Source organism: Xenia sp. Carnegie-2017, unplaced genomic scaffold (genome assembly GCF_021976095.1).
Source record: "Xenia sp. Carnegie-2017 unplaced genomic scaffold, XeniaSp_v1 HiC_scaffold_4, whole genome shotgun sequence".
Lineage (NCBI taxonomy): Eukaryota > Metazoa > Cnidaria > Anthozoa > Malacalcyonacea > Xeniidae > Xenia > Xenia sp. Carnegie-2017.
The window spans coordinates 4478236-4487698 of NW_025813504.1; positions in this window are offsets into that span (position 1 = coordinate 4478236).

Here is a 9463-nt window from a genome sequence, read left to right on the forward strand (position 1 = left end):
CACTCAAATGCTTATGCTATGTAATAAATATTATATAAACCTCTCTCCCATTTCTTAAAAGCAGGATTGATTTATTAAATATTAGCAATATGTCGACGTTCGTTTCAGCTGAATGTGTTTGGGCGAGTTTAATTTAAAATTAAAATGAACATTTTGCAATGAATTCTTTCTGAAAACATGGCCTTTTTTCTTTTCATACTTAAGTTGTTACGATTGTATTTTTTAATGTATAAATTATTTTTAAATGACATCCTCTATTTTCTACTCTATAAATATTGTCTCGTGTTTCTTGTTGCTTATGCATATGATTAAGAGATGCTGAATGAATCTTTTTAACATCCTTGTGTTTTTTTTATAAATCAATAAGATCTAAATACGCAATACAAACAATAAGCAGCAAAATATACACGGCGAAAGAACACTGTGACTATTATTCCATTTTGGTGAAAGAGTAAAGCACATGATATTATTTCTTATGGATTAACTGAAAATCCCAAAATGGCCCGTAAACAAAAAATAGCCTAATGTCTTTAAGTGGGTTGTTTACATGATTCCGGCTTGCCGGGATTCAGTGAGGCGTGAAATGATTTCGAGAAATGGAAAAGAGCCAAAACTTCAAGCTTAAAAATTACAACTGCTTGTTAAGCGCCACTAGTCATTCCTGTTGTAATTTTCAAATTAGGCCAAATTGCTTGTTTTAATTATAAATATTTTGCGTTTATAAATAAGTCAGAAAATGTGACATTGCTCGAGAAGACTTATCTTATGATAATTATTGAATCGTTTCCGTTCGCCTAAATCATTTAACGCTTGGCTGAATTCCAGGTACCCGGGCTCCTGGAATCAGCCCCTTAAAGTGTGCTTTAAAAAAAGAATAAGAGCTACACCCATTTAATGATGGCATACTGACAGATAACACAACTGCTGCAGTGCAGCAGATAAAGCTGAAACTTTAGCATCAATAGGTATAATATAGCTATTCTTTATATTTGTCTTCAACTATCACTTTATCCCCTGATAAAAGAATTTTAGCAATTAAACTTGCAATGAAAAAAAAATCATTTGACGTAGCAGCTTCCATAATTGGGAAGGGAGAAGCTTCTGTTCATACAAAGATGATATAATATCTTGAAAACATAATTTCTTAAAAGCACGATTGATATCAGACATTTTAAATGAACGACTAGTTTTTTTATCGTAAACATGTTTCGGCATGCTTATACCATCTTCAGTACATAGAATGAAAGTAATTATGCTATTTACATGATATATATATATATATGTGTATGTGACTATCGTTAAGTGTATTAAATTACAGAATTAGTGTTAGATATTATATTACAGGTTAAATATTGTATTAATGTGGTATATTTGTTTGTTGAGGTCTGGTTTGAGTTTTTGAATGTATAGCGCTTCTTTCAGTTTAAGAGAAAAAAGAGAGTTGGCGGTGTCTAAGATGCGAAAACATGAATGGTTGTATTTTGATTTGCAATGTGGTGAAGTGTGAAGGTGTTTATAAATATGTGAGTTTTTGTCGGAATGTGTGTGTTCTTTGATGCGTGGGGAGAGATGGCGAGTTGTCTCACCAACATAACGGGAATTACATCCCGCACATGAAAATTCATAAGCCACGCAAGATTTGAGTTGAGATGGAATACTGTTTTTGAAACCAAAAGATTTTTTATTTTGTAAGATGAGAAGACCAATTTGATTTTTAAGTCAACACAGAAGCGTTTTGTTAACTTCCGTAGTTTTGTTGAGTGGTGTGTGAGTATGAGCCAATGTAAGGAAGTTTGAAATAGTATATGTTTTGCTTGTTTTGATTAGGTTCGTCTGATGCTTGTGTGTCTGATTGTATTTTGTCGTTGAATGATTGGATGCATCCCCAGAATCAACAATACAACAAACGGCTGCGAAAATGACATTAACACACTAATTGAAACTTTAAAACGAAATTCTTTTCCTGTCCATTTCATAGACAAAGTCATCCAATCATTCAACGACAAAATACAATCAGACACACAAGCATCAGACGAACCTAACCAAAACAAATAAAACATATACTATTTCAAACTTCCTTACATTGGCTCATACTCACACACCACTCAACAAAAACTACGGAAGTTAACAAAACGCTTCTGTGTTGACTTAAAAATCAAATTGGTCTTCTCATCTTACAAAATAAAAAATCTTTTTGGTTTCAAAAACAGTATTCCATCTCAACTCAAATCTTGCGTGGTTTATGAATTTTCATGTGCGGGATGTAATTCCCGTTATGTTGGTGAGACAACTCGCCATCTCTCCCCACGCATCAAAGAACACACACATTCCGACAAAAACTCACATATTTATAAACACCTTCACACTTCACCACATTGCAAATCAAAATACAACCATTCATGTTTTCGCATCTTAGACACCGCCAACTCTCTTTTTTCTCTTAAACTGAAAGAAGCGCTATACATTCAAAAACTCAAACCAGACCTCAACAAACAAATATACCACATTCATACAATATTTAACCTGTAATATAATATCTAACACTAATTCTGTAATTTAATACACTTAACGATTGTCACATACACATATATATATATCATGTAAATAGCATAATTACTTTCATTCTATGTACTGAAGATGGCATAAGCATGCCGAAACATGTTTACGATAAAAAAACTAGTCGTCATTTAAAATATCTTGAAAACAGCATTTCAAAGAAACTTAATACGTAGATGTAAACGAGCCTTGCCTACGGAGGTTTCGAGTTTCCAACGGAACTCCTTGACTTACTAAAAAGGATTTTTTCGTATATTGTTTCAGGGTAGCATCTATTGAGGTAGAAATTAAACAGATTGACTTCTATAACTCAAAACACACTTAGCGTTGACAGGGAAGACACGACAGGGAACACAAAATATGCCGAATATGATTGTTCTTTGTTGCAAGTAGAAAAAAAAGAATTACAAGTTGAGCCTTGGAACATATTCAGGTAAAAATTGTTTCTTATAAACGATAAATTTAGTGGATAGTATTTTTCTTTTAAGTATAAAACGTAACGAAAGTTTGATAAGAAATTTTATTGTAAATTTTAAGTAAACATTTCTTACTGAGTTTTTTGAGTTATCACAAGTTATCATGTTTTGCATTTACTATGCTGTAGCTAATTTTTACAATCATTTGAACTTTTTTGGCGTAATTGGATCAATCCAAACTAAAATTTGTTCTAGCTATATAAAAGTCTATAAAAACATGTGCAATAAGACATTTTATACTACTTAAACATGCCAAATTCTTACTTTAATTGATCAATGCCTGTGTTTGGATCAGTACATTCAAACGGACGGAAATTGAAATTGCTATAGGGAGGGAAGTTTTAGTGTTTTTAAGTTCCTTCTTTATTAAATTTTACAGCTTTCTTCTGCTATGAAGAATCAAACTTTCATATTTTCGCTATTCAAATAAATCTTACAACATTACCCTCGTGTTGTAATTCTGTAAAATAATTACTTAATGCGTTCAGGTGGCCTGATTCAAACATGGAAAACATTGAGTAATTAGATTCTATAAATGAGCAGTTGTACTGCCGAAAAAACATTATTTACGTAAGCTTTTGGCACCTAAATTGTGATATTCTACAAGCTCAAGAATAATAAGAATAGCGACCTTATATGAGTATTACAATGAGACAATAAACCAAGCTATATAAAGTCACGTGACTCATGTGAACAAAGCATGTCGAATTATTTTTGCTAGGAGAGCTACATGCAGCTTTCTAAAAAAATTTATTAAATTATAACGTCAGTTTGTTGGTTATGATGATTGTATTTACTCTTTGTAGTAGTCCACATTGCATTTAATTCAAAATGAATCAGTAGCCTTTCCTTTAGGTAAAAATTCAACAAGTTTATTTGTAATATAAGTGAAGTGTCATTGAGATTCTACCATTCCATTAATTTGTAAAGGAATGAGGGAATTGCATGCATTCATGAGTTCGCTGCGGCGCCCATGTGGTCAATATTCAAAGCATTAGTCGATGTAAATTTATATATAATAGCCTAGGTACATGTAAAATAAAGCACGAATCTTAGATGACCTGATTTGGGTGGGACTGTAATCCCGTTGTTCCTTCCCAATAGATGGGTAGAATCCCAATCAATTTCATTTTGTGATGAGCTCGTTTGATTCTTAATCCTATCTCACCATAGTTATATCACTTTTAAGCACATGTAGCCAAAAGAAAACTATACCTAACACCAACACCACATAAAGCAAAATTATTTAATAATCTTAGGGTCAATACTGCGAAGGTAACTAATCAGCTTGCTATAAAAGTTAGCAAATGTTTAGGCATTATGCCGTCCAGAAGCTCTCAAAATTATCTCGAGTGGAAACCCAAAATTATTCGCAGTTGAGGTGGAAATGCCATCAAGACTGTGTGGTTTGAATGTATAGGTATCAATCCCCGCTACTCCCATTATAGACAAAATCCATCATCTTAACGTATCATTGGAAAATGTGTTGCTTCACCATGCAACAATCATAAGCGAGATTTTATTTCTCACCATCCTCAGAAGGCTTGGGTCTATCTTTATGTCTTGTTATGGCCCTGAAAAAGCTCAGTTTCTTTTAATCTAGCCTTAGCACATGAGTTTTGAATTGAATGTCTACATATAGTTAAATATGTTCACAAATATGATGGAAATATATTAAACTTTTCCACAAAGCATAATTTGTTTATATTGAGCTGAGTTAAACAGCTGAGTGAGTAATTCGGCTGGCAGGAATAAAACAGTGCTGTGCTTATGACATTGAGAAACTCCCCATACAGTCCGATACATTGTTATTACGTAAAGGGATAAAGGTGGCTCTCTACAGTTACTAATCGGCGAACTGGCGACATTACGCAAGCGCATATTGTGCTCATGTCTAGTGGATTTTTTTTACTTCAACACCTGACAGCGCTAACTTTATTAAAAATCTTCTCGTTTTTCCTTTTGTTAAAAGTTCGTATCGATTTTTATTACAACAAAAATTATAACATACGCAAAATAGAACATAATCTACATATAAGTTTTCATTTGTCCGAAATTTTTAAATATCTCTAAAAAATATTTATAGAATTCCTTCATTATCAAGCAAAAGGCTTTATGTATAAACAACAATCGTCACGCAAGAAAATCAGAAAATTTCACCGAGCCGAGAAAAAGATACGGTCAACTTTCAAAACACTAGCCATAAAAGTCTAAAAGAAAAAAGACATGGTTGCCATAACAACGCAAACAATTATCCTAATCAAGCATCTCTAGACTCATGGAATTCATGAATATTCCCACAAAGTTTGTATTTCCAAAGTTTGAATGTGTTTGCTCAAAATAATATTGTAAGCAAAGGCTACCCGAAACAGCCGAATCTCGGGTGAAATGGGAGTATCCTCCTTAAAATGAAAGTATATTTTAATCGCGAAGTCTTAAAATCAAGAAAAATGATATAAATGAATCGAAAAAAAGTTTTAGAAGGCGTATTTGACAATTTTTATGCTCTTGCGTTACCATTGTTTAGTTTAAAGGCCATTTGGAATTCAAAGTTTATATTTCCTAACAGCCTAACTCTGGAAATTCTTACAAGAAATGAAATTTCTAATATCGTATTTGCAGGAACAAACAAGATTATAATTTAAAAGAGGGTGAGATGTGGTAAGGGGTAGGATTCATATGTGCAAAAAATATTTGACTAAGCATGATAAATTTCAAAGGAAATTGGTATATACCATGGCATTTTATGCAGCATAAAAAGTATATAATTTGAAAACTTGATGTTTTATCGTCAGAGAAAATGTTTTAGAAGGCTTAACTATAATAAAAAACGCGTTTTCGTAGCTAAACGTAGATGAATGATAGCTCAAATGGTAGAATATGATCTTAACATAAACAGTACTTCAGTAAGTGCGTTGAAACCATTTTATTACAATCCAGCTGAACTGGTTGGTAATCTATGATCAAATTAAAATCAATGATCCTTTTCATTATAAAATTGATGATGTTATAAAGAAAGTAAATGATCATCTGATCTTTTTTTATCTATAGGACAAAAATGTAGCTATGAAGAAGCCAATGAAGAGGAATTCAACAAGATTATTTACAGAAATTTTCTTCTTATAATCCTTTACAGAAATTTACAATAAATTATGAAATCCTTGGAAGGGAAACATTTGACAGTAAACGCAATCAAGAATTTTTTCAGTAATAAAGAACTAAATAAAACTTTTAATCAATCTCGAAGAGACTTTTCCTTAATCTAGCAAAAAGTAAGTAGGGAAAAATCCCTGTTTATAGAATTAACTAATAAAAAATCATACTATAATGAGAAAAAATATAGTTGAGTGGATGGAAATCATTAACCAATTAGATCATCAACCCATGAGATTATTAAGCAATAAGATCATTTACGAATAAGATCATCAACCACTAAGATCATCAGCCAGTAAGATCATCCACCAATAAGATCATTAGCCAATAAGATCATTCATTTATCAATGCGAGGATATGATTAATCCACCATATTATGATCAATCTAAAATTTAACCCAATGAAAAAAATTACTGTGGAGTTATAACTATAAAAACAAAAAAATCCAAAGAATTATTCCTTTATTTGTAGAAAGTACCTAAAGCAAAAACGTGAAAACCTGCAAATATAATAATTAGGGCGGAGAATGGACGGCCTCCTTCGACGTATGTGTATAATAAGCATGTTCTCGCAATGGTCGTTAATTGTTTTAAACAATTGAATGAATGCCACATGGTATGAATAGAATTACAGACTGAAGTGTGTGCATGTTATGAATACCATTACAGACTGGTGTGTATACATTGCATGAATATCATAGGCAGTGGCATAGAAGGATGGGGAGCACGCGTCGGGGTGTCCTACATTTTAAATTTATTATAAAATGGGCTTTTTTACAGGAAATGTATCCTATTTAAATGAATAATCGCCCGCAAAGCCCCTCCAACTTTTTATGATCAGAAGCGTAGAAAGCATCCTAAGCCTCTGATCGTATATGTTTGTAAAAGCAAACTTTAGTCTTGATCAAGTGAGTGTCATTTCTTACATTTAAGTGTAGTTGCTACATATTATTTGACAATGACAATAACGAATATGTTAAAGTGAAAGAAACATTGGAATGTTTAAATTCGTTACTTCATCAATCTCACGTTAAATGTTCATAAAATGTAGTTAAGTCTACAAATATTGGAAAAAACTATACAAAATAATTTGAAGCATAAACTTTATAATTCACGTTTTATTCAGCTTTAAGGAGCAATTTGAACGAGAAATTTTAACGAGAAGTTTTAAGAGCAAATTTTGAACGAGCAGTTTTAACGAGAAAGTAGGACGCACTAAATGGAAATATAGTAACAAAAAATTGTGCATTTACCTGCTGGTTGAAAAGGATGACGTAATGAAGTTTTGCGCACGCAAAGCGACTTTATGCTGGAAAAGAGTTGTTTAATGCGTCAAATTAAGATAATTATATACGGCAACTATATTTGTAAAGCACTTTTAACGTGAGCAAGTTAAAATAAAAATGGAATTTAATTATAATAGGCTGTAAGTGGATGTATAACGTTAACATACCAAAGTGAACCAGGACAACAAGGCAGGGGCATGCTGCAAAATTTTCCGGGAGTAGAGCATCTCTAGAGTGCATGTAAAGCATTTTGTTTAAAAATTCTAATTAACATAAAAATAGTCTTATTCTCAACTGAAACATGGAAACTACAAACAAAGAGTTAAACATTGTCCTTATGACAGTTTGGCTTGTTTATTCTATTTTTAAATCTATACCGTATGACTTCCAAAAAAGTAGCACATTGCTAAGGGCGGTTTACATGATCCCGGCTTGCCAGGATTCAGCGAGGCGTGAAATAATTTTAAGGGATTTGAAGGGCCAAAACTTCAAGCTTAAAAATTACAACTGCTTGTTAAGCGCCACTAGTCTTTCCTGTTGTAATTTTTTAAATCAGGCTAAATTGCTTGTTTTACTTTTAGAAGTTTGCGTAGATATATAAATCAGAATATTGTGGAAATTGCTCAAGAAGATTTATCCGATGATAAGTATTGAATCGTTTCTATTCGCCTAAATCATTTAACGCTTGGCTAAATCCCGGATACCCGGGCTCATGTATTCAGCTCCTAAATGTATCGACAAGAAATTTATGTCAATAAGTGACTCAGTTTCTCTTCGGCAGATAACATTGGTGTCGGTCTGATTAATTCTTGACATCATGAACAACCTCATCCAATAATTGGTAAATATTGTTTACTGTGTATGCAATCTCGGCTGTGACTGGTCAACAAACATGCTGATCTTTCTCGATGTCTGCAATCGTGATGTCATAACTACAGATAATAATTTCAATAATTATTGACGCCATTAAAAGCCGGTTTTGAAAAAAATCCAATAATAGCGATGTTTATCACAGTTTCTAAAACAATAAGGGAAACCTTTTGAGCAAAAAGCATAGGAAAACACTAAGCAAGCGAGAAAACTGGTTTTGCAAAAATTCTATTCAGTGCAAATTGACGCGCGATCTAGTTTCTGAACTCAGCCAGGGCTGTAATTACTCCATATAAACGGCCCTTAATTAAATGTTAAAGTAAACTCACCTTTGCCACTTTAAAATTAATTCTCTTTCTTGCAAATGCTTGCTTTTTGTTGTAACGAATCTTGGAAGATAATGAGTTTTATGACATGTAAGCACTGGATACTTTGTATTTATTTATATTCAAACAATTTGTAGCTACTGTTTCACTTAATCTAAAAACTGCAGTTTGGATTTGAAGTTTTCACACAACCAGTAGTTGAGGCGATTGCATAACGTTATTTTTTGTACTTTAAGCATGACTTAAGCAATAGACAACACCAACTGCAATAGTTTCCACGGTTTGACAAACAAGCGTTCTTGCAGTTCTGTTCAAGCTTTGTAATGTCATTGTAGGTAAATTAAATTGTACTTTCCAAAGTACATAGAACCCATTGTAATTTACTTACTTGTTCAAAGTCATTATAAAGACTTCTGCGTGGAACCGCTGACACGACAGACAAAACAAGTATGAGGAATACGAAGACTTTGCTAGAACGGAATGATTTCATTTTCTAAACCAGAAAAGAAATTACCAATTAAAAGTTCACAGCTGTTGTTGCTAAAACAGAAGAAACTCCTGCTAGCGCACTTTAACATTCCTTCATTTCTTCCTAAACAGGTTGAAATTCGGCTTGTGCCATTATACAACAATAGCGTATCTAGAGGTCACGCTGGCCGAAAAATTTCCCCCAAAACAAATATTTGTGCTATTAAAAAAGCAAAATAAATGAGATTGAATTTCAAAACAGTTTTAATAAATTTTGAGAGGATAATTGAAATCTTTAAATAACGATTTTGGTTTAATACGCCATTAAA